Raw genomic sequence first — 25,757 nt, 5'->3', positions numbered from 1 at the left:
TCCCAGTCCTATTAAACACAAATCATGGATATTTTCTTTGGATGAAGATCCGGATTCACTCTCGGTTTTGGCGGACCTCCTGGAGCCGCCCACTTATTTCTTTGCTTCATATTGATTTCTCATCTCCTGTGACGATTCGGTACAAAAAGTGCTGTTTATGACCGCGTGTTGCTCGATGGCGGGCGACATGCTGATAAGCAATTTGAAGACGCCTTTCTTTATTTTTTTTTTCGTTGAGCTTGTGGGGCACCCAGGCTCACAGTCTCCCAATTTTTCGGTAAATCCCATTGAATGAAGGTGATTGAGAAATGTTTTGTGATCGGAGTTCATTTTTTACGCCAATCCCCAACTGGTTTGGCGAGCGTTCTCCTTCAAAAGTGATTTGAAACGTTCTTCATCGAATTCAGAAGGCCTTCCACTGCGGGACGTGTCATCGGCATCAAATTTGCCATTTTTGAATTTTGCAAACCATTTCCGTGCTGTAGACTCGCCTATGACACCTTCTCCATATACGTCGCAAATATCCAGGACTGCTTCAGTAGCTTTTCGACCTCGATGAAAAGCAAAGAAGAGCAAGTGTCGAAAACGTTCGTTTTTGCCTCCTGGGTATTCCATTTCTAAGCCTCAAAACTAATAGAAAATTGAATAACTCAAAAATACGATTAACATAGTTTTTTTTGTTTTGTTGTAAAATAAAAGAAAATATAAAAACGCTACGAACTTATTTCCCAACCCAATATAAATCGTTTTGTTTTGTTAGAAAGACAAAAATGCAGCAATTTATTTAATGGCATAGTTGAGCGCCGGTTGTAAGCAGAAAGTTGAAATCAGAAAAAGGAGACTCCTAAGGTTGTGAAGGATTATTAAATTAATAAACATGAAAAATTCGTTATTATATTTTTTGATAAAGCCGAGCTACGAGCTAACGCGATTGTGGACGCACGTGAACAACTATTTAATTTTTGTTGGGAAAAAGATTAGCCGTTGTTTGAATGTGTATTTACACCTTCACTTTGTTCATATAACTCCTGTCTTTCTTAGCCCAGACCCAAAACAAGACCCGTACGTTATGCGGAATGTGCCCCCCGTGAGGAGGGCAACCATTTGGCTTATTATTATTTTATATTTATTTTCTTAGCACTTTTAGCGTTTTTAAGCTACTCGAGATAATTCGAATTTAAAATGAAACTCCGCTTCATTCAGTAAAAGCTTTTTCATATTTGCTAAATTCGCTATCGAAAAAGCTCCATGTTCATTCATAAAAACTGTCCAAACAGATTCACAACAAAAAAATATATCACCTACTTTGTGGGGGAGGAGATATTCGTAATTACAGTTGTGTTTGAAACACAACGAAACCGGTAAGTGAGAGCCAGTACTGCGTGCTCTCCTAACCATGTGTGAGACTCAGAATAGTGGTTGATTGATAAGTGGGTGGACGAAAGCCGTTACCAGATTTTCGTTATGTTGGAGTTGTTGCTGCGCGCCGAAGCTCCAACGCTTTGCTCCAACTCTGCTATCATTACTGTGTGCGACCACATAACTGGCTCAGTAATTTACTTGGCGGCTTTCAAGTCAGTTGCTGTTAAGCTTTCGTGTTGAGTAGTTGAGTTGAATATAGCGAGCGCTTGTCAGCTAAATGAATAATTTTGCTGTACGGGGTGTATGAATACAATTGTGGCTGGTTCTGGAATGAAGAAAATGTGTGAATAAGAATTTTTAATCCGCTTATGGTATTTTGTGTGCTAAAATTATGATTTACAAATTAAGCAAATTGTAAAGTGAATAATTCGGTTAAAGTGTAAAATTCAAACTGTTTTTTGGTGGCTAAGTGTTTGGTTGTGTGAAAAAGGTGCGCCACGCACGTATGCAGAGAAGTCGGTTGCTTTCGCCTGTACTTCGACGATCCTACAAGAATATTCTGGTGCATGTTTACAAGATTTCTGCCGAACACAATTAAGCGCCGCAAGTGCGAATAAGAATAGCAAAACCAGGTTAGATATGATTTTATTTTCTTTCCCTCAAATTCAAGAAGGGCATATAAAAATATACGTGCACAAACTTATGTTGATTGTGTTTAAAATGGCGACGTTACAATTTTTAGGCTCGAAGACATACATAAAATCCCTATGAATCCTGTTCCATCTGCTGCTCGACCACGCTCTCTTGCTCACTTTACTGTACTTCTACACTTCCGTTTTTTAATGTGCGCTTCCTCTCCTTCTCTATCACTCTCTCTCTCTCTCTCTTCGTTTCCTATTTAGTCGTTTTCCGGTTATTATGTCGTTTATTTTTCGTTTCTCCAAATCGGCTGCCACTTTCGCGTAGGTTACCCTCATTGCTTGTGTTGAGTGGACGCCACATGCTGCCTATTATCACTTTTTCCCGCTCAAAATGTGCGAACAACAACTTAATAGGCAGGTTGACGACCGAAAACGTAAATAATGTGAATTCATTTTCTTGTTGTTCTTGTAACTGTTATCGCAATAATAGTACGCAAGTGCAAGAGCCGGCTATCGAACAGTAAAAATTCACCGCTGTAGTCGATGGCCTTTGATTGCATTGGTATTTACAGTTCTTTTCGCGAGGGTGCCCAGAGCGCCACAGGAGGTGTTACGGAAGTTTTTCGCCAATCAGTCTTAATTGATAAGAGTTGAAAATAGTGAGGGAAATAATACAAAATAAATTATTTGTGGAATTATATTAGAAAGCCTGGTAATTAAGTGCTATTATAAATATATTGAAATTTAAAAGTGGCACAATCTTTGAAATGAACAAATTGATTGCCTGGAAGCTTCTAAGCCTCTTAGCACATAAACTGGAGATGATGTGGAAAGTCTAAATGCGGTTTTGTGACCAATGTCTGCAAAATTAAACAATTAGTATAACTAAAACATAATTTATAACGATTTCAAGAAACTTTTCTTAAAAGCAAAAATATTTGTAAATCACTTAAAAAAACAATAATAATAAAAATAAAGAATATATTCATAGTGAATTTGAGTAGGTAACTTTCTTGCGGAATCAAAAATTGTGTAGTTCAATGAAAAACTATCGTTTAGTGTGTCAGTACGAATATATAAAATCATTATCCTTTTTCAATTTCTTATTTCATTTAAAATGAACCCGAGTAACTCACTGTTTTTTGTTTTTCAAAGAATGTAATTATACACTATATATTTAAAAAGTCCGCTAATATTTACGATAATTACAATTTTCTACTTTCATAACTCATTTATAGTGAAGTTAAGTGACTTAGGTTTCAAAACGAAAATTAGGTTAGAGAAGTATTAAAAAATTACCTAAAGTATATTTCCAATAATTACAATTTTCTTATTTCTTTATCAATTTTTGGGTAGGAAAAGTCAATTTGTTCTTAATTGTTTTTATAGCATTGTAAAAAGATATATTTTTGACATATAAAAAATTCTAACGTTTATGTACCAATGTATATTTTATGTGCTATGTTTGGAATTTTCAAAATTTTAGATATTGAAGATGCACATCGATTTTATGCCGGATATTTATATGTATATATATATAATTGGCGCGTACACCATTTTTGGGTGTTTGGCCGAGCGGTGTGCGTCTTGATTTTGTTCCACAAATGGAGGCACCTACAGTTTCAAGCCGACTCCGAACGGCAGATATTTTTATGAGGAGCTTTTTCATGGCAGAAGTATGTACAATCGGAGGTTTGCCATTGCCGGCCGAGGGGCGACCGCTATTAGAAAAATGTTTTTTTTTAATTTTGGTGTTTCACCGAGATTCGAACCTACGTTCTCTCTGTGAATTCCGAATGGTAGACACGCGCCAACCCATTCGGCTACGGCGGCCGAAGTGCCATAGTGAAAATATATCTGTGTACTTTTAACAAAACAACTTAATTCGACTTAGCACTTGTTTCTTTCCGACCCAAAATTCTTTGCTTTTCTCGAAATATGTAACCAATTAATCATTTATAGCCATACATATATAAAGTAGTCACACTATTAAAGGTTTAATAAAATACTAGGTTTTCTAAGATAAATCAGAATTTACAAGCCTCACAGCAAAACCTGAGTTACATAAGTTGTTTAGTCGAAAGTCCACAGATAAAGGGTTTTCCAATAACAGGTGTTATCTATCGCTATCGAGAGATGATGAACGATTTTTTTATAGCCGGAATTGGATGGTATTGATCTGGACAACGTTTATTTTCAACAAGAGGGCGCTACGTGCCTCAACAGCAAGTAAACCATTGATCTTTTACGTGAAAAGTTTCCGAACCGTGTTATCTCTCGAAAAGGAGATCACAATTGGCCATCGAGATCTTGCGATTTAACACCTTATGACTTTTTTCTTTGGGGCGACGGGAAAGAGAAGGTCTACGCCAACAGCCCAGGGTCGATTTCATTTTCATGCTTCGATGCCTACAAACCATATTAGTAAAAAAAACAAAAATCTTAAAACTCACACAACTCTATTAATTTTAATTCAATTACAGTCAAATATAGCTCATTCGACGCAAAATTAAATTTACTAATATATAACAGTAGTGTACTAAAAAAAATCCTCAATATCGGATAATATCGTAAAAATTATGTCAAAGTTGAAAAAATAGAGAAAAAATAAAAAAATTCCAAATACTTCCGTCTACAGTCTCGTCAGTTGTCATTTCAGAAAAATTGTCAACACACTGTCAAGAAGCCTTGTTTTTGTTCTTTCGAACTAAAAAACAAATTCGAAATCGGATGGAAATTGGCAAAGTTAGGAGTGATTCTTCACATCAACCTACTGAAAAACGGTTTTATGACCATAAAACGAGATTTTGGGGGTGTATTGGACATTTCTCCTATACCATTTTTCTTAGTTTTACTATACCTATAAGTTGTACTAGGTCTCCATAAAAGTATAAAATCACTGTCGCACAGTGTAATACATAGATAAATATTTTCATACATATTATGGTTTAATTATAACATTTTTACTGTACTGTAAAAACCGTGGGTGATGGCCGATTCAACCAAACAATTTTATGCTCATGATAGGCAATTACGGAATTATCGGGACTCGGCGCGAAATTCTGCGAGACTTAAAAGTGATCAATAATAAAAACAAAGTAGTAATTTTTGAATTTTAATAAATTGCCTTCTCCCACATTGGCACTCTTTTCTACGTGTCTACTCGTACTCTAACATTGGTACTCTTGTCTGGTACTATTGTCTACTGAAGTATTGTACGTACTTCTGTACTCCACCGACCTTAGTAAGTTTGCTAAAAGTAATCTGGTTGAAGTGCAAGTTAAGCAAAGCCATTACTCTTTGTATTTGCGTGTGCTTCTTTAATAAATGCATATGTATGCATGATCATACACAATTGCCCACAAATTTACTTGTATATGTGTGTATATTTCTACCAATTTTATTTACCCAACTGTTTTATTGTAGAGAACTTTTTTAAATTTGTTTTTACTTAGCATTTGTCGCGTCTTTTATTTCATTGCCTGTCTGCCTCTCATGCTTACATACAAATTTAAAACTGTATGCGTATGTATGTGTATCTTTATTGTTTTTGTGTTAGAACTCAACCGCAACTCTAGTTGCGTATACGCACTGTAAGCAAAATTAAGGTCGAATATGTAGTAAAGAAATTTAATGCCGCAGAAAAAGTTTACTCAGTTAGTTGATTTTTTTCACTTCGCTCAAAAGCGCATTGCAATTGAGGTTAGTATTTATTCAGAGAATGTATATTACACAATATGAATTTGTAACGTACATACATGTATCTGGAAAAAAACTCCATATTTGAAGTGGTGTAATATTTTGCTAAAATAGTTCAAAAACGCCTTGACGCTTGTTAGTTGAGCCAATTAGAAGGAATAACTAAAATAGGTTTTAAATTTCTTAAACTTCATACAACTTGTTCTATACTGATGAGTTTGAGTAAGATGAGATAAAATTTAGTAGTACAGTAAAAATGCACACAAACGGAAAATAGTTTTAAAGAGGTGTTTCAAAAAGGCTCTAAATTTATTCTTTAAGACCACTGCCACATTTTGGGAATTGTTAACAACGGAATAGTACAAAACAACTCAATTTTTAAGAAGGGTTATATTTAGTTTTTTCTAAGCAATTTAAAGAAATTGCCGGCTAAAAAAATGGTTTAAAGGGCGCGCAGCCAAACCTACTGAACTTGCGATTTTTAATTATTGGTTAATAAAAAAATATTTCGATTATACGATTATGTGAACTTTTTGAGCTACTTAAAAAAGGTCAAAATTTCCAAAGTAAAAGTCATCTGAAATTTTTTTACAAAACTATGTAATATTTCGAAATTAAGGGTTAACAAAAATATTTTCCTATTATACACATAAGTATTGTGTGAAAAACCATTGAAATGTTCAAAAAGCGTTCAAAATTGAAAAAAAAGTTGGCCGAAAATATTTTACAAAAAGAACAATAATCGAATTAAAGTAGAGAAGAAGTTTTTGATTATTCGATTTGTTCAAAAATGGAGCGTTTACAAAAAAAGACCAAAATTTTCTAAACAAACGCTCAAAAGTTGTTAAAAAAAGCGCAAATTTACCAGCACTTACAGAGTGTAATTGTGAATATACAGATAAAATCTAAAGTCAATCGATCAGGATTTATTCAAATTATAACATCGGCCGACTTGCAAAATGTAATCGTGAGCTAAGTGCGTTTAAAGTTTTTTGTACGGTATGCGCCGGATTGAGAAAGGATGCACCAAAATTCACAATAGAAGTGTGCAGAATTTTTTCACCTCAATGCTTTGAGTTTATACTGTTTAAGGTATTCGCATGTCTGAAGAAAAGTAAAATGTACGTAATGAAATTTCTACTTACCAAAAAAGTGCGGCTAAGTTAAGGGCATCAACCCTTTTATTACGATAGCATTGACCCAATCAATTTTTCTTGACTACAGCCGGTTTAAGTGTCACTTATACTGATGCATTTTGACTGAATGCAAAAAATTTTATTAAAAAATCGTTCAGCGTAAAATACTCTTTACAAAAAAAATTATTATATCTGAAACGTCTTCTTTGCATCTAATACTAATATGAACAAGTACACCAAGCAAAAACCGAAAATGTGTCTATAATTGTTAGGTATATTTTAAGCAAACCTATTTACATAGCCACTCTTTCATTTACATAAGTATTCATGTACATTAGTAAATATATGCTAATAGTTATCTGGAGAACTTTGTCCAAATTCGTATGAACGAAAAATTTTTCTAACAAATGCCAGTTGATTTTTCAATTTGTCCACACTTTGTTGGTCTGCAGTTTATGAAATTTTTGTTAAGTACTTTTGCAAATAAAGCAGCTAGAAGCTATGCATACAGTATTTACTTCAATGAATATTTTAAAATTTACTTATACATATGTACATATGTACCTACTCGTATGCCGTGATAACAAGTGCCTCGAACAAGTAAGGGCGTTGCTGTTTTCGATGTTTAAAGCATTCCCCTTAAAATCAAATAACTGCTTTACACTTTGTTTATTCGGAATAAAAGAAATATTGTTCAAGTTTTTAAATTTTTTGGTTTTCGTTGGCTGGTCCTTCTTTATTTTTGCGTTGAAGTTCTAAGTAAATAAACAAAGAAGTAACCAGACGATTTTTTCTTTGAGTGATGTATTTCCACTAGGTGTATTTTGACTATTTCCTTTCGAAGCAAGCACAAAAAATAAAAGTATATTTATTGGTAGGCGAGGGTGGATTGAGTGTGTGGATTGAGAGTGGGTTGCTTCGGTTTTATTATAAAGAGTTTTCCAATAAGAGGTGTTATTTTGATATTCAAAGAAAAATGCTATTTTTTAATATAAATGATCGGATGTTTATTTCATTATAAAGAGGAAGTTATGCCGTTAATAGTGGAGAATAACACCAGGCCAATGGACACCACGACCAGACCACGCTTACAGGACAATATCTTTTTCATGAAATTTTATGTCCTCGATAGCCTCACGAATTCCATCTTTGAGGTCTTGAATCGACCCTGGGTTGTTGGCGTAGACCTGCTCTTTCACGTGGCCCCAAAGAAAAAAGTCACAAGGTGTTAAATCACAAGATCTCGGTGGCCAATTGTGATCCCCTCTTCAAAAGATAACACGGTCCGGAAACTTTTCTCGTAAAAGATCAATAGTTTCGCTGCTTGTGAGGTACGTAGCACCTTCTTGTTGAAAATAAACGTTGTCCAGATCAATACCATCCAATTCCGGCCATAAAAAAATCGTTAATCAACTCTCGATAGCACAATCCTATTCAAAATAACACCCGTTATTGGAAAACCCTTTATTTTATACTGTATATTTTAAATAAAAAGACATTTCTGGTGCTTAGTACTTCATAATTTAATTTCTATACAGGCTATAGATTTTAGGTGATTTAAAAATATAAAGCAGACTTTCTTTTATTTTAAGTATTTAGCGAGGGTATACACAACAAAACGAGGTAATTTTCTATGCAAGTGAAAGTTTTTTTATTCACATTTTTTATGTTATAAATACAGAGTTAAAAGCTTTGAATATAACTTCCAATTGGAGATCATTATAAGTAGTTTTCACAAGTGAATGAAATAGAACTTCACATCCAGGCTATACTCGTATGCTTACCACTAATGGACAGTCTGATTACAGTCCTCCTCTGCGCCGAAGGGATAAGGCTGTTGTTTGTCGATTTGCCGATTTGTTTTCTCACCCCTGTCAGATGGCCCTTATTCTAATATTTTATACGTAAAGGCTCATATTTCTCCATATAACGATGACTATTTTAATTTGATGTGCAGTTTTTGCATATGCGTTCAACTAAATACTTTAGTTCTAAATATGTAAGTTCTTCTATTTAGAATTTTCGCGCAGCCCCTCTCAGTCTGAAGTGTGCTGCACGGAAACTTCAAAAGCGTTTGTATTCAAACTACATTCTTCAAGTCGGCCAAACTCATAACTTAAAATGAATTTACCGATTGTTTTTTTCAATATATTCCGAATACATCCTGTCAAAAAAGTACCGGAAATTGTTCAATAAAACGCAAAATAATGATTAATCATCAACATTTATTTTGTTGTCTTCAAAATAGGCTCCATTCGAAGCAATACACATATGCCAACGATTAGTCCACTCATCAAAGCACCTTTTAAACGCTTTTGAAGAGATCTTCTTCAGCTCCTTCAGCGAATTATCCTTAATGGTCTCTATCGACTCAAAGCGGCGTCCGCGGAGTGGCAATTTAAGTTTTGGGTAAAGGAAAAAGTCAAAGTGGGCTAAATACGGTGAATGCGGTTGTCGAGTGGTCAAAAAAGTTTTCACAATATGAGCCTTGTGAGACGGTGCGTTATCATGGTACAAGATCCATGAGTTTTCTTTCCACAAATTGGGCCGTTTCCTAAGCAAATTCTCTCTCAAACGTTGCATAGCTTCTAAATAATATTCTTTATTTACTGTAGAACCATTTGGTACGAGCTCCGAGTGCACAACACCATGATAAGCAAAGAAAACGATTAGCATGACTTTCACTTTTGACCCATTTTCACGTAGTTTTTTGGGTTTCGGCACATGTGGATAGCACCATTCAGCCGCCTGTTGACTGGTTTGCATGTCAAACATATACCCATGTCTTGCTCAAGCGTGTCTTCAACCACCTTCTTCCGATGAATTTTTTGAGAGAAATTTAACCCTCTTGGAACGAGTCGGGCAGCCACGCGTCTCATGCCCAATTTATTCGTGAGGCACCAGCTACCTCCCTCGAATTTAAATGATGGTTTTCCAGCAGCATTTCCTTGACTTTGTGTACGTTTTCCTCCGTTAAAGAAGTTGATGGACGACCAGGTCGGCGCAAATCTTCCGCGACTTGTATGCCCTCTGCAAAAGCCTTATACCACTCGCAGACACGTGTTTTTTATAAAGCGCACTCGCCATAGGCATTCTGCAACGTTTTCAACGAAACAAAAACACAAAATTAAAGACAAGTTCTTTGTTCGATATTTTTATCCATAGTGAAAATCGCAAAGAACACATGCCTTCAGGTTGACTGATATAATTAAATGCCAAAAACAAGCTAATTAACAGATCACGCTCAAACTCTGCGACACTATAGAGGACAGTTGTACCAACGTTCCAGAAAAAAAAAAAAAAATCTTTGGAAGTGTAACGCGCGCTTTTTAAATGAACAGTTCCCGATATGTTTTTGACAGAATATATTTGTTTTGTAAAAAATTGGAAACCTTTTTTTTGTTTTTGAAAATTTTGAACTTTTTTTAATTTCTTTAGCTATTCGTAATTGAATTTTTTTAACTGTTAATCCGATATTTGTCTTTTTTTTATTAAATATTTTCAGACGCTTTTTTTACTATAATAATTGAAAAATAAATTTTTGCTAATCTCTAATTACGATATATTCCACAGTTTGGTTTTGTAAAAAAATTTCTCAGAAATTTTTGGAAATTTTGAGTTTTCCATAGCTATTCATTTGTACATATAATAAAACAAATTATTTTTTGCATCGGCATAATATTACTTTTTTCAAAATTAATTTGGTTTACTCCCGAGAAAATTTCCTAAATAAGCTAATTTTTTACGCTGTTACAGTGCCCTACGCCTTAAAGGCCTTAAACAATTTATATTATCTCCAGTTATATAAATTTGTACATGAAGTAGCGGACATATTGCTATTATTTATTTTCTTTTCCATACAAACATACTTCATACTACGAGAGCCGTTTGAAAAGTCCGTGCAAAAATAAAAACTTCTTAATTATTTGGGGTAAATCTTTTCTATTTTGCGCCATAGTCTTCCTTTAGGCTTATATCTTTCGTCCAACACTGTTCTAGTTTGTTGATCTCTGCCAAACAATGGAATTTGTACAAGTCTGAAAAATAACCATTTGCTTGCAATCACCTCCTCGTTTGAATAAAATATTTTTCCCGCCAGCCATTTTTTCTAATTGATGAACAAATAGTAGTTCGAGGGATTCCGGAGAGCTAAGTCTGGAGAATAGGGGGGATGTGAATTGAGTTGGAACCCTATTTTCATTAATTTTGTGGCCACAACTGAAGAAAAATCACTCGACTTCCATAAAAAAAACCGATCTCGCTGAAACTTGGTATGGGAGATAATAATAATAACTAAACCTAACCTCGATACGCGCCAGTAGTGCCATCTCTCTGATTTTGCACAGACTTTTCAAACGAGCCTCGTACAACAAAAGCCAACTAACTCAAAGTTTCAAACTTTTTACAAAAATTAAAAAAATCCAACGAAATTTTGAATTTGTAGAAAAATTTGGAGCAAACATTTTCAGGTAATTTTTTAGTATTAAAAGCGCTTAAACAAGCTGTGTTTTTTTTTTAAGAAAAATAGGACATTTTCTCCAATGAAACCCTTAAGTATTTAATGAATTGATGAAAAAATATTGATTCCCGATTAAATTTGAAATGGCGTTGGCCCAACCGGGAGTGAGAATGTAATAATATATATATATATATACAGCCTACTTTACCCTTCAAATACAGTATACATTTCGCAAATTGGCACTAAGTTACCATCAATCTATCTATTGTATAAGCACATCATCTTGAACTAACTTTAAAATGAAAAACCTGAGAGCTTTTACAGGATAGAAATTGTTAACTTACTTGTATGTATGTATATTCTTCAACATTTTTATCACAATTATTCAACTCTTCAAATGAAAAAACTTTTAAAAACAAATTCATATCATAAAAATGCATCAAAAAAAGTCTTCAAATTTTGTGCATCCTATGTATGTATTGTGACATTTCCATAGTTTAAATTACTTTTAAAACTTGTATTCTTTGAATTGCTTTTTTGAGGTGAAAAAACTGGCCAACGATGTAAAGTCCATTGTTGCATGAAAAATGTATGAAAAATGTGGAAAAATTTAATTCAAAGCCAGTTTTCAAAAACCGCGCCAACCACCCTAGCCGGTTCCTATGCATGTGTATAACTGGCACTTCTGCGACACGCACCATTGAGTAGCCATCAATGTAAAAAAGTAATTTTATGTGTGAAAATGATTTGTAAAATACTATTTTTCCCGTAAAAATTCTGTGCAATGATATCGCGAATCTGTGCTTGCAATGCATGCGAATGAAGGAGTCTGCTTTTGTGAATACTTTACGAATTTTATATGCTTTAGTACAGGCATATGTAAACACAATATTAATATGCATAAAAATGTATGTATGTATTTAGATAAATTTATGCGAATGCAACCGACTGTGACTAAGTAGCATTGAATGTAAAACAAACTTCAATTTTTCTTTTTATTCAAATGTGATTATTTTTTCAAATACAGTACTTTCATGTTGGCATTCAAAGCCTTCTACAACTTCATACAATTTTTAAATGCATCAAATCGTTTTTTGTGATTGTAATGCCAGTGAAATATAGAGTAGTGACCTATCTAACATTTGGACTTTAATTTAATTCGGCTACAAATAAAAAAGGCGGGAATATTTTTCAATTAATTTTTATTGCTGGAAAGAGTAAACATTGGCATTGAGCAGAAAACAGAATTTTATCCAATTAACTGCCACGGCTGGCTTTACTGTAGCACATTCTGTCAATTTTTCGCATACATTTTCGTAAGTTTCGGCACATATCTGACCAATGGTAACTTTGATTTCCTGTTTCGGCTCTTGAATCGTCTTTCAATGGTTGGCGTAACATTTACCCATAATTACGCCTACCATAAAAAAAGTCTAATGTAGTAAAGTCGCAAAGTTTAGGCCGATAATTAACATCACTGTTTCTTCTGATTATTCGATTTTCAATTTTCGGTATTAAATTTGAATATTTTCCAATTTTGTTCAAACAAAAAGCGATCTATTTTGTTAATGCCTGATCGTAAATTAAATCTCGGACATGTCGCTGATATTTTTTAGCTGTCAAATGTAAAAAATCGATAGCTCGAATTTCAAACGTTAAACGAATCACCCTGTATAAACTAAACAGAATCGCATAGACGTCACAGTATGCCTTTTAACTTATTTGTTAATACGCGTGTAAATATAAACTTAACTAGCATTTTGTACATACGTACGAGTTCACATTTCTCATTGGTTGGAGAAACGTCATAACTGGAAAAATCAAGAATTCGTGAAAAACGCCTTCAAAGTATAATTAAAAAAATGTTTATTTTCATCTAATGAGATACTGTTGATAGGTATTGCCATGAATTGTTTTCTGCACACTTATGAGCAGTTTATACATACATTTGTAGATATATTTGGGGTGTTCTACTTTTAGCGTTCGAATTTTGAGTTGTATATTTCAATACTTTAGGGATAGACCGACACTTTTTAACTGGCTCCCGCATAATTTTTTCTTATTGTAAGTATGTATAAGTGTATAAGCCCTAAGCACCATTAATTTGTGCCCCTACGATTTCTTCTCAAATGCACCCTGTTTCTAAATTTTAAATACACCAGTATTTCGTTACAAAAAATAGATAACATAAACCATAGAACGCAGTGTTTCAAACTGTGTACACAATTTTTCAAAATTTCATCAAAACTTTCAACTTTTTAATCAAAATTTGTAAAACTTTTTCTGTGACCATTTTTATAGACCATTAAATTTTAGTATGACGAAGTTCCAAGTGATTACAAAACACCGCTGATTGTTATCAGCTTTTTCTTTTATATAAAAAACTTGGAACATGTATATGGAAGAAAATGTGTGGCACCTCTCTACCCTTTCACTCTTAGTGATTTATTCAGCGCACTGAAATATATGTATATAATTTTGCATAAAATAAATTAAATTAAATTAACTATTAAAGTTTTCAAATTTTGGCAAATTTGTGAAAGTTTTATTTAAATGTAATTAGAGCAGATCCGTGAGATCATTCTCGCCACGGGGAGGTCGGGGGCGCTCAAGAGAATTTCTAAGCCTCACAAAGCAGCAGCTCTCGACTTCGGTAAGTATCCTTACCGGACATTGCCCGTTAAGTGACCATGCGGTGAGATTTGGTGTTGCTTCAATTCTTTTCGGTAGAAACTGTCTGGAGGATGAGATGGAATCATCTCAGCGCCTTCTTGTCAGCTGCCCTGCTCTCGTCGGGCAAAGATTTAGACTGGGCTCTCACTTTTTTATTAAACCTGCGGATATTGCGGGTTTAAATATTACACACCTGGTGAAATTCACCAGTAGTTTAAAGCAATTAATACGATTATAATTAGCCACTGTTAGCCGTCATCCTTTAATCCGAAGCCCCCTCCTTCTTCCTGTTTGCCACTTATTTGGTTCTTTTTCTTCTGCAACAGCACGCCCCTTTTCCATAATTTGTAAAAATAATAGCATTTAAAGTAAGTGTATCTTCCTTTAAAATGTACATATGTGCTCTCTTTTCCGAATTTTAGGCATCTTTTTTTATAAGTTTCAGAAATACAAATGCATATTTCTCTTTCACTTGCCTCTGAAATAAAATATTTTATTTATTTAGGCGCAGCAGCGCATGCCGATGAGTTGAACCTTTACTGTTTTACATTCCCAAAATCTTTTCCAAGTGAACTCAACTTTTCTGATCATCACGTTTTCCCCATAAGCAGCATAGAGTGGTATCTAAAACCCAAAAACAAAAACCCACACAAATAAGAATACCCCTATTATATATGTCCATAGGCCATTAATTCACTTATGCTGAATTTTACTGGCTCAATATTTTCTTGCAAGTTGAATAAACAAAAACATTTCCCCTTGAGACAGCATGCTCACTAGCAGCAACCGAAAGGAGAAATAAATTGTAAATACAAAAAATGCAGATTCAATTATTGCTTTTGTGTTTATTTCCATACTTTTATAATTGTATTCTCTCACTTTTCTCGTTCAAATACTTGTGCAGGTGTGCTTTATGAACCAGCAACAATGCAAAAATGTACTTTCAAGAAAAACGACAACAATTGTGGCTACAAATAAGGTTTATTAACACGAAACCTGCTTGGGTCAGCGGTACAAGCTATCAAAAGCCAATGATTTGCGTTTATTTCCGCTAAAGTGGCAGTCATCATAATGCAGCATGAAATTAATGTATTTTTAAATGCAAAGTGTGCAAATAAAAGCAAAAAAAAATGCTGGTGTACAAAAAAATTTCTTTATTTAAGTAAGCTTTGTTCAGCAAGTCAAAGAGGTATGCACGTACAAGTCAAGTTTACTCAACTGTTTACCTGACACAAATCTCGTCAGCTCTGATCGCTTAGCCTTGATCGTGACGAATGCGCTGAAAAGACGCGAGTCAGTTAGTCAGTAGCATGTTCGGCGCAAGCGCTGCTAATATGTATGCATTGAATAATCATTGTTCCTTTGTGCGAGTGTTATAGGCCAGTGCTGCACAAGGCCATTAAGCATTAACTAATTATTCGTTTGATCAGCTAGCAATTATTTTGCACAGGAAATACTCACTTAGTTACGATCGTAAGTACATTCATGTGTACATACTTACAAACATCCGAGTGCTTATATACCAATTATGATTGTCGTCTTTGCAAGTGCTCGTTCTTGGCCTGAATGATCGACACAAGCAACTGCAATTAATTTTTTGCGGGATTGAAAATTCCTTGATTCATTCTTTTATCGCTTTTCTATAGCTTTTTTTCTTTATGAGAGTGAGGAGCAGATTTTTTACAAAAACTTTTTGATTGCCTGTCAATCGATCGGGAAACTTATTTGCATATAATTGATTGAAAAGATATTAAGATTGCTGAAAGCAAATTAAAGGAAATTATTCTACTTTGGTTGAATAATTTGTCAAAATATATTACATGCAAGCATGTCCGATAACCTAACAAGTAACTTAATCGAAGAAATTTCAAATCCTTTAAAACCCAAGCTTAAAAGTTGCCCACAAATGCACCCTGTCTAAAGAATTTGTTTAGGATCGAATACTGATAGGGATCAGAAGGAAACTGCTTTCAAGGTACAGAGTACACTGTTTATTTATTGTTACAAAAATATGTAATTACATTTTGTAATGAAAAAAAATCTCCAGAGAATTCAGCACTTATATTTCAAAACAATTTACCCTTGAAGGGTAAGTTTTTCAAAGTTTTTAAAATTTATGCATTATTTTTTTTTATATTTTTCTATATAAGTATAGATTATACTGTAAAAATAACCATATAACTCAAAGTTCCACACCTAAATTTTTTCACACCAGAATTTTTCTAAAAATTCTAAACTAAAACAAAAGTTTGAGATTTTGCTGAAAATTTTTGGAATTTTATTAAATGTTGTAATTTTTCTAAAAACTCTAAACTAAAAACAAGTTTGAGATTTTGCTGAAAATTTTTGGAATTTTGTTACATTTAAAAAAGAAATTGTGTTTTGCTGAAAATTTTTGGAATTTTATTACATTTAAATTATTCAAAAAATTCTAAACTAAAAAAAAAGAGGTTGTCTGTAAAGTCGGTTTACTGACGATAGTTTAACGTGACAACGTCATAAGAAAATACTGATGTAATGGTTGCAATTTTCAAAAAAAAATTTTAATTTTATTTGTTTGATAGATATTTTGTATGGATATAGACAAGAAGGTAAATGGAATCACAATGGAATTGATCAAGATACGAAATATTTATCAAATTCATGAAAGATATGTTCAATTTCGATTATGCATCAGACGTTAATAAGTCAACCACACTAAGACATCGATTTGCTTTTTCAAGACACATTACACTCGAAACACTCCCTTTCATTTCCTACTTTTCCTATCATCGTCCTATTCTCATCTATATATATTATATACCGATTCTATTACCATGCACACAGGAAGAAGGTATATGCAAATACAAATACATATATGAATTTATATATGTACATATGCGCATATACATACATATACATATGTATATGCTCACTCAAGGAGGAGAGAGCCAGATGTTGAACGTTGCCGAACGCTGGAGCCGATTATGCCTCTTTGTCATTCGTTCCGCGCTCTCGTTTGCAGTTCAAGCAAGATAACGACGAATGAGCAAGATAACGACACATTTTTTCGTGCGTGCAGCCTGCTAAATCGAATTATAATATAAGACGTTATCACGTCAAAAAAGTTTGAGATTTTGATGAAAATTTTTGGAATTTTATTACAGCATTTAAATTTTTCTAAAAATTCTAAATTAAAAAAAAGTTTGCGATTTTGATGAAAATTTTTGGAATTTTATTACATTTAAATTTTTCTAAAAATTCAAAAACAAAAAATTAATTGAATTTACTACAACAATGGAAGGAACAACATCAAGACGCGCGACACAAATAGGAGGAGAACCTCGGTCAAAAATCCAAAAAGGGTGTAAGCGGCAATTATAAAATATAAACAAATAATAAAAAATATAAACAAATAAATAAATAGTCACAACTTTGCAAAATATCGTTGTGCTTAACGGGAATGCTCCGATAGATTGAGGTTTTTGTATGACTAAAAATAAGTTTAAAATGTGCTCTACAAAAATGTTTCACCGAACATGCTCTTTCACATTTTCAAGTCGCTATTCCTTTACACATTTACATAATAGCTGTTGGATAGTGTTACTAATCTCTTTCCTCCTCACTCTTTCTCTCTCTCATTCTCTCTGCATTTCAGTACCAGAACTCATTTTATTTGCTTGTCGATTTCGATTTCGCCATTCGCCGTTTGTTTCACGAATGGTATCAACATAGGTATAGTGAAAGAATGTACTGCATGTTTTATTCCCGTACATATACCCGTCTGGTTGAATTTTTTATTTTACTACCATTGCACATAATTTTTTCTGCATGATCACGAATTTATGCAAATTGCAAATATCAGAAACGATTCAGCAAATCATTCAATCATTCATTCTGAGCTCGCGCTTATTTGTTACCTTCTCTGCATACAGATGCAGAAATATTAAATTTATGTACATACGTACATAAGACAGCATACTTATGTATAGTAGATACTATGAATATATTATACCCATATGAACAAACAGAACTGTGGTATATAAATGTAATGTCGACACCCAAATATATTTTAATAGTCACGATTGCGAACAAATTTGACAATTTAATATTCCCGCACTGAAATTCGAAGTTCTGAAGCCGTTGCGCTCATTGCCTGAAGAAGATAGTTATAACAGGTCCATCTCAGATTCGGCAGGTATGGAAATTTCCTGAATTCGTGCAGTTAAATTATTTTATTCTATAAATTCAGACACATCACTGCTTTCAGTTCTTTTCTTCTTGCCCTGTAATTTTTGTTTCGAAGAGTATTTATGATTTGTGACGGTTTATTTGGCAATTTGTAGCGCATTTTTATTGTCTGTTTTGTGGCATTTTTTTCTGTATTTTGTTAATGTTTGCCGCCCGAGCGCGTGTTGAATATGGAAATAGCTTTTTATTTTTATTGTTATAAGTATATCAGCATGCCGGTAGGTTGTTAGACTACCGTTGTACATGCATACCTACATACAGCTATGGATAGAGAAATGGCGCACTTCTCCACAATAATATACAATTAAACGATGATTATTTGTACTAGATGACCTAGTAAAACTGTTCTTTTTGCACAAATCTATTCTTTTATTTCAGTATTACCAAAAAAAGCAAAATAAATAACAATTCAATATTTACAATTATAAGGAGCTTGAAAAATCGGAATTTATCACATTTTGAACTGGTCACTTTTACTAATCTGCAACAAAAAAATCTTGTTCTTTTTTTGGGGCTGGCGCCGTAACCATTTACGCGATTTTGGCCGCCAGTTGGAAACACCAAGTGAAGCCAAGTCCTTCTCCACCTGATCTTTCCAACGCAGAATAGGCCTTCCTCTTCCTCTGCTACCACCAGCTGGTACCGCATCGAATACTTTCAGAGCCGGAGCATTTGCATCCATTCGAACGTAGCCGCTGAACCTTTATGCGCTGCGCTATGTCTATGTCGTCGTAAAGTTTATACAGCACCAACGTGCAGAGGCCCAAAAGTCTTCCGCAGAATCTTTGAATCAATTGAAAAGTTGAAGTGACAACAAAACACCATTGATTTTTAACATTCTTTTTCGCGTGCTCGAATTTTTTATATAGCACCGCTAACATTACTACTTATTTTGAGTACATTTGAAAAAAAAACTATACTAGTTCGATTCGAACCCAAAAAATGCTGTGGCAGAAGCCATTTTTCTGCTGTGACACCATCACACACTGAAGACAGCTGATGCCACTGACATGAGTCGCGAAATGGTCCGCAATTCATGAAATCGTTCCAATACCGAACCATAAATTTGTTTCAATAGTTCAGGTTTTCACTGCAGGGTGTATATGTACATACACATGTATGTAGGCACTTGTGGACCATAAGCCCACATGTATGCATGTTAACATGTAAATATGTATATTACATGTCGGCATGCCTCGACCGGCAGACTTTGTATTCATTATTACTTTTGTTTCGCTGCAAACGTAGAACTTTTCAATCGTATCGCATAAAGTTCGTTGATATTAGCCTATTAACTACAATACGTGAATATAACACGTGTGCATACATACATACTCGTATGTAAATATGTATGCTACTATGTTAATAAACAAATATACACTAATTGATAAGCTTCATTTCGTACATGGAATCCGGTTTGTAGAAAAAAGTGTTACCTTTTCACTATCGCATAAATTTGCTTAGATAATCGTGTTTAATTTTATGTAGGATTCCAAGAAAGAATGGTAAAATGTTGAAATATTTTAACTATTCTGGCTTTAAAGCAATATGTACAGGGTTGGCCATATTAAACTGACCCATTGAGTAACCCTATAACTTTTTACTGTAATTTGAAATCTAAGGTTTACGTCAACAAGCCAAAGACACTAGGCGCACTTAAGGCCAATATCCGACGGGAAATAGCCGCCATATCGGCCGAGACGCTGGCCAAAACTATGGAAAACGCCGAAAAACGGGCACATTACGCTATACGAGCTAAGGGCGACCACTTGCGCGATATCATATTCAAAAAGTGATGTAAACGAATCTCCTTGAACTAATATAAATTAAATGTTTTTCACAATGAAACACAAAAAAATGTTTCTTTTTCCATATTTTTTTAATAATCACATAGGTCAGTTTAAGATGGCCAACCCTGTACATATCCAAATACGTGCTAAGGGCGACCACTTGCGCGATATCATATTCAAAAAGTGATGTAAACGAATCTCCTTGAACTAAATTAAATGTTTTTCACAATGAAACACAAAAAAATGTTTCTTTTTCCATATTTTTTTAATAATCACATGGGTCAGTTTAATATGGCCAACCCTGTATTATTTAATAAAAAAAGTTGCAAAAAAGTATTTTTGTAAAATTTTACAATTTTCTTTTTTTGTTTGCCAACACCGCTCAAGTCGTTAAAATAATTTTAATAATCCTGTAAATTTTATTGCTTCTCTTTCATTACATTTCATTGTCAACATCTGCGGCAATTATAAGTGCTAAAACAAATATTTCAAGTGTTACGAAGAAATCTTTACAAATCACTTGCACAGAGCAATGACTCAATCATGTTTTATAGTAGGTACATACATACATATGTATGAAGTAACCGCAAATTCGTTTGAGTCAACAAAATTTTTTCTAGTAAGTGTGGCTAATTGTAATCTTATTTCATTTGATTTTAAATACATACCTTTTACCTGAGTTTATTCCCTGAAGTAAAGTGCTTATGAAGGGTTTTTCAATGGGAGCGCTCGAACTTCGGCAGTGTATGCCGGTCATTTTGTTAAAGGTACAGCTGCCAAAATTAACGAGGGTTTCCTTATTTAATTTTAACATTTAATTATAAAAGTGTTAAGCATAGTAAGCCACACGTTGAGATTGTTAAAATTTGTTATCAAAATCACTGCTCTGTTCGCCAAGTGTTCTGTGCTGTTAATTCTTCGAAGCTGTGCTCGCTGTCTCTGACTTAAAATGAAATCTCTGATCCATGTAGACAAACCACAGGCGATTACCGTTCTAAAACTAACATAATTCGCGTTTTTCGTGAGCTCCAGTTATGCGAAGATGACACAAATGACAAAAGTGTTCCTCTGGGATATGGTACCCATAGCAGAGTCGCGCCAGCCATTTGATCGAAAAACTCCAATTGCATCCGTGCCCTTCTTAATTTTGTCTCATATTTTTAATGGAGCGATTATTTCACCATATTGACATTTCCCCTATTTTCAACACCTTCCATGTTTTTGTGCCATATAAAATAATTTTATAGTGTTTTATTTTTAGAGAGATAGAGAGAGAGCTCTGCTTTTCAGTTACTTAATGAGTCCAAGGTTGTACCTATTAGCAATAGTTCTTTTTCAACTAAATCATTCACAACTTCTAGGTCATAATTGCAAAGAAAGGTCTATGTTCTGTGGATTCTGTGTGTATGTATTTTGACCCAGCTACTCTCGAAATTCCGTGGTCTAAAACATAATGCTTTGAGTACGAAATTCTACATTTTTATTCAAATGCTTCCGAGATTATAGAAGTTATTTACTTTTCGGTGAAGGCAAAGGACGGTCGCCGTAGTAGACTTTGAAGGATCAGACGATAGAAAAAAATCTTGGCCAAGCACCTAACAAAATATATCAATAATAAATACATATAACGAAGGTAATCTGATTATCACCATTCATATTTTTTTATAAATATCCCAAAACAATATTTCGTGCCGCCGCGGAAAAAGTTGCTAACCCCTTTTTCTGTGAAAATAATAATTAATTTCTTTTTTTATTTACAACTTAAAACTTTCGCGGAAAAAATTATTTCTCGTAATAATTAATAATCGAATTTTTATATAAATAGAAGAAAAAGCCTTGCACCGTTATAAAAAAAATATATGGATATTACGAACAATTAGCGGTTTTCGCAGTCACTTAAAACTTACACTTCGTTATATCAAAATTCCATGGGATATACAACAGAAGAGTTCTAAACAATATTTTTAAAAAGTTGATAATTTTACAAAAATTTTAAAAAATTTTGTATAAATTTTGAATCTTTGCGTATATGGTTTTTGTTGTAGTGTGAACTATATTTTTAAGAAAACAAAAGTGGTTTGTTTATAATCCTGCAACGGTGTCTATATGTACAAAAGCTTTCAAAAATATATTTTTTTAAGTTTTGCAGGTGGCTCATAATTAATAATTACACTGTGTGACATAAAAAAAAAATTAAATATACTTTTATGGAGACCTAGCACAACTTATGGCCATAGAAAAACTAAACAAAATGGTATAGGAGAAATTTCCAATACACCCCCAAAATCTCATTTTATGGCCATAAAACCGTTTTTCAGTAGGTTGATGTGAAGAATCACTCCTAACTTCGCCAATTTCCATCCAATTTCGAATTTGAAAAAAAAAATCTTAAAACTCACACAACTCTTTTAATTTTAATTCAATTACAGTCAAATATAGCTCATTCGACGCAAAATTAAATTTACTATAACAGTAGTGTACTAAAAAAAATCCTCAATATCGGATAATATCGAAAAAATTATGTCAAAGTTGAAAAAATAGAGAAAAAATAAAAAAAATTCCAAATACTTCCGTCTACAGTCTCGTCAGTTGTCATTTCAGAAAAATTGTCAACACACTGTCAAAAAGGCTTGTTCTTGTTCTTTCGAACAAAAAAAACAAATTCGAAATCGAATAGAGATTGGCGAAGTTAGGAGTGATTCTTCACATCAACCTATTGAAAAACGGTTTTATGGCCATAAAACGAGATTTTGGGGGTGTATTGGAAATTTCTCCTATACCATTTTTCTTAGTTTTACTATACCTACAAGTTGTACTAGGTCTCCATAAAAGTATAAAATCACTGTCGCACAGTGTTATTGATGTTTTTACGCTCTATTGTAAAATTTAACTAAACAGAGTTAGCAGCTTTAAGGCAGCGGCGGTTTATTGGCTATTAACTTCACGACAAACGGTTATTTCTGAAGCGACACATCTTTTTATATAAATAAACTTACACTATTATTTTACAAGTGGAGGTTTTTTAAATTATTGAAGCATGTAAATATTAAATTTTTGGAGGTTTGTCATTGCCTTCCGAGGAACGGCCACTGTTAAAACAACTCCAACTCGGGGCGACCAAATGGTAGTCACGCTGTCTAATCCTAAAACGATTAAAAAAAATAAAACCTTTATTATATCCTACCGCCATTTGCGAAAACTTGTAGGCCTTAATAACGTTTAATTCGTCCGAAGTTTTAGTAATGAATACCTATTTCTATTCCTTGAACTAAGTAGGTAGTATCAATATTCGTGACACATCAAATACGCTTAACTGTTTAAAACCAATTATTCAAGGCTAATGAACAACCGGAAGGGTGGATATTCAGTCGAAAGCCTACAAATTACAGGAGCAGGCACTTAATTACCTTCTTCATGTGAAGCCAACCCTCCAAATCTATGTTTGTAGTTGTATATACAAATGTATGTACTTCAAACCACACACCAATCAAACGTAAAACAAAACGACAGGTGAAAACATTCAAATATATTTATGTATAATAAATGGAAACACAAAGCGACGGGTGGTACACCTCTAATAATACTTGAGCTTAAACAAACATGTGTAAAAAGTCTATGGTTGGCAACACTTTCTTGGCCAACAAAGCAAAGGAGAAATATTTGAAAGTGGAGGCAAATCACAAATGGGGTATACATGCCGCATTGCCACGCACATCACAAATGCTTCATGTGGCAGACGATCTAAGTGCATGCATATAAAACGTAACACAAACGAGCGCAAGGATGAGCGGTGGTCGCCACTGAGCGAATAAGTGCTTGAACAAAAACAAATATAATCGTTTGTCATGAAGCACAAACAATAATAATGCGCGACGGAAGTGAAGAAATAGCTGCGAGCGGAAACAGGATGTGGCTGCGAGTGGTTAGTGAGGTGAAGCCGGCAACTGAGCGCCTCAGATACTCGTATTAGAGCGTTGTGCGTAGTTAGATATTTTTGGCTGGCACTGCCTGGTAACATAATTCAGGCTATTTCGGATCATGAGGGTAGGCAAAGCTATGCACATTTGCATAGTTTGTACATCTATACTTGGAAAGGCAGAGTAGCTTTGGAAAATGGAAATTATATACGAAAATAACTATAATTTATGGTAAAAGTTTAGGAAAAATACTTTTTCCAAAATAGAAAACTTCATCGCTGCCCAACATAATATTTAGTTTAGAAGAGGATTAAACATCGAAAGCGTGAAATTTTATTCGAACTAAAACCACTGTCTGATCGACACCACCCAACGATACCATAAGCAAATCAATCAATATTTATGTTATGATAATAATATTTTATGTCTACATAAAAATGAGCTTAGGAAGAAGTGAAGTTTAAGAGAGTCATAAAAATTGAAAATTTAAGTCACACCGCATAGAAATTTGGAATAAGAGCACAACTAAGGTAAATATGCTGCACATAGTGGGCTATGTGTTCACAAGTCCTTGGTGTTGTTGTTGTAGCAGTAAACATATTCCTGTCAGTGTGGTGTAACGGCAGGCCCAGAAAATTTGCTGTTTCGACAGGCTGGGTCCGGGGTGTTAGATGAGTGGGTTTGATGGGGCATGATGGTGGTTAGTGAGGTGTGCCTTCAAATGCTGGACATATGTTTAGTATGTCGGGGTCGATTCTGGATAAGTAGGAGTTTTACCTGCTACAATATCCAGAACCTTATTGTGCCAAGGTTACGCGGGCCTTTCGGGGTAGCTGGAGCTCTTCATCTCCGTTGGACTCCGATAACAGCATTCAGGGGTCGTGAGCTTAAGAAGGTGGTAAGTGTGGTCTGTCTGTACACTGCCTGACCCAGTAATTCTCGATCTGTTTTGTGCTGGATCTCGTCAGCGTAATTGAAGATGTGTCTCCTGACGTACCTGGGAGGCTTCAGGCTTAAGCAAGTGTCTGCATGGTGGGACCTGCAGTAGCAACCTATCAGAAACTCATTTGCACATTAAAACTTTTTATGCAGAATTTTTATAATAATTCGTTTTAATCTAAATTTAGTAGGATGTTGCCAGCAGTTTGCATTTAAAAAATTAGTTTGTTGAAAAATAGACTTAAGTTTTACAGCTATGGAGACAAATATTTTTAAGAGAAATTTACTCTGAAAATAATATTTGTTATAGCGTGGCCACCTGAAATTTTATTGTAAAAATAGCAACTTATCACAAATTTCAAGTGGATATTTTTATTGTAAATGATATGAAATGAAAGATGATTAGGTAATTTTAATAAAAAGAAAATGTTTCAACTGGTGTGGCCACCTATTTAAAAAAAATGGGTTTGAAAAATTTATTAATTGTAAAAATTTATTGAAATGTACATAAATCTACGTAAAGGTAATATATTGTAGCTTTCATCTAATACAATTTTTAATTGGCGTTGCCATTGAATTTTGAACAAAAAGTTTGAATTAATAACAAAATTTAATCAGAAGTTAGAATATGAGATTTTAATAAAATGTGTCCAAAATAATGAACAAAATCTTATTACAAATTGTTTGTGTATAGCGTTGCCACCTAACTCTTAAGGTATTTTCATGAAATGGAAAGTGTTTAAACAAGCTATATTATAATAAAAAAATATATATAAAATAAAAAAAAATAAATAAAAATATATATTTTTTAGAAATTAAAAATGTGTTACAAAAATATGTTAATTCCAAAAAGATGTATACATACATGTATATCAATGTAAAGTTAAAGAAGATAGGTTATTGTTTCCTTA

General features: G+C 33.8%; 1 protein-coding gene across 1 annotated transcript in view; it reads left to right on the top strand.

The window, feature by feature from the left end:
- Positions 1-1,596: 1,596 nt before the first annotated feature.
- LOC129245562 (kelch-like protein 17) overlaps positions 1,597-25,757 on the top strand; it is a 95,571-nt gene continuing 71,410 nt past the window's right edge. Inside the window, exon 1 of the mRNA XM_054883789.1 lies at positions 1,597-1,994. The gene's annotated coding sequence lies outside the window, so the exon portion shown is untranslated. The remainder of the gene's footprint in view (positions 1,995-25,757) is intronic.

The sequence above is a fragment of the Anastrepha obliqua genome, chromosome 4 (assembly GCF_027943255.1).
Source record: "Anastrepha obliqua isolate idAnaObli1 chromosome 4, idAnaObli1_1.0, whole genome shotgun sequence".
NCBI classification, from domain to species: Eukaryota; Metazoa; Arthropoda; class Insecta; order Diptera; family Tephritidae; genus Anastrepha; species Anastrepha obliqua.
This window is presented reverse-complemented; position numbering and strand designations above follow the sequence as displayed.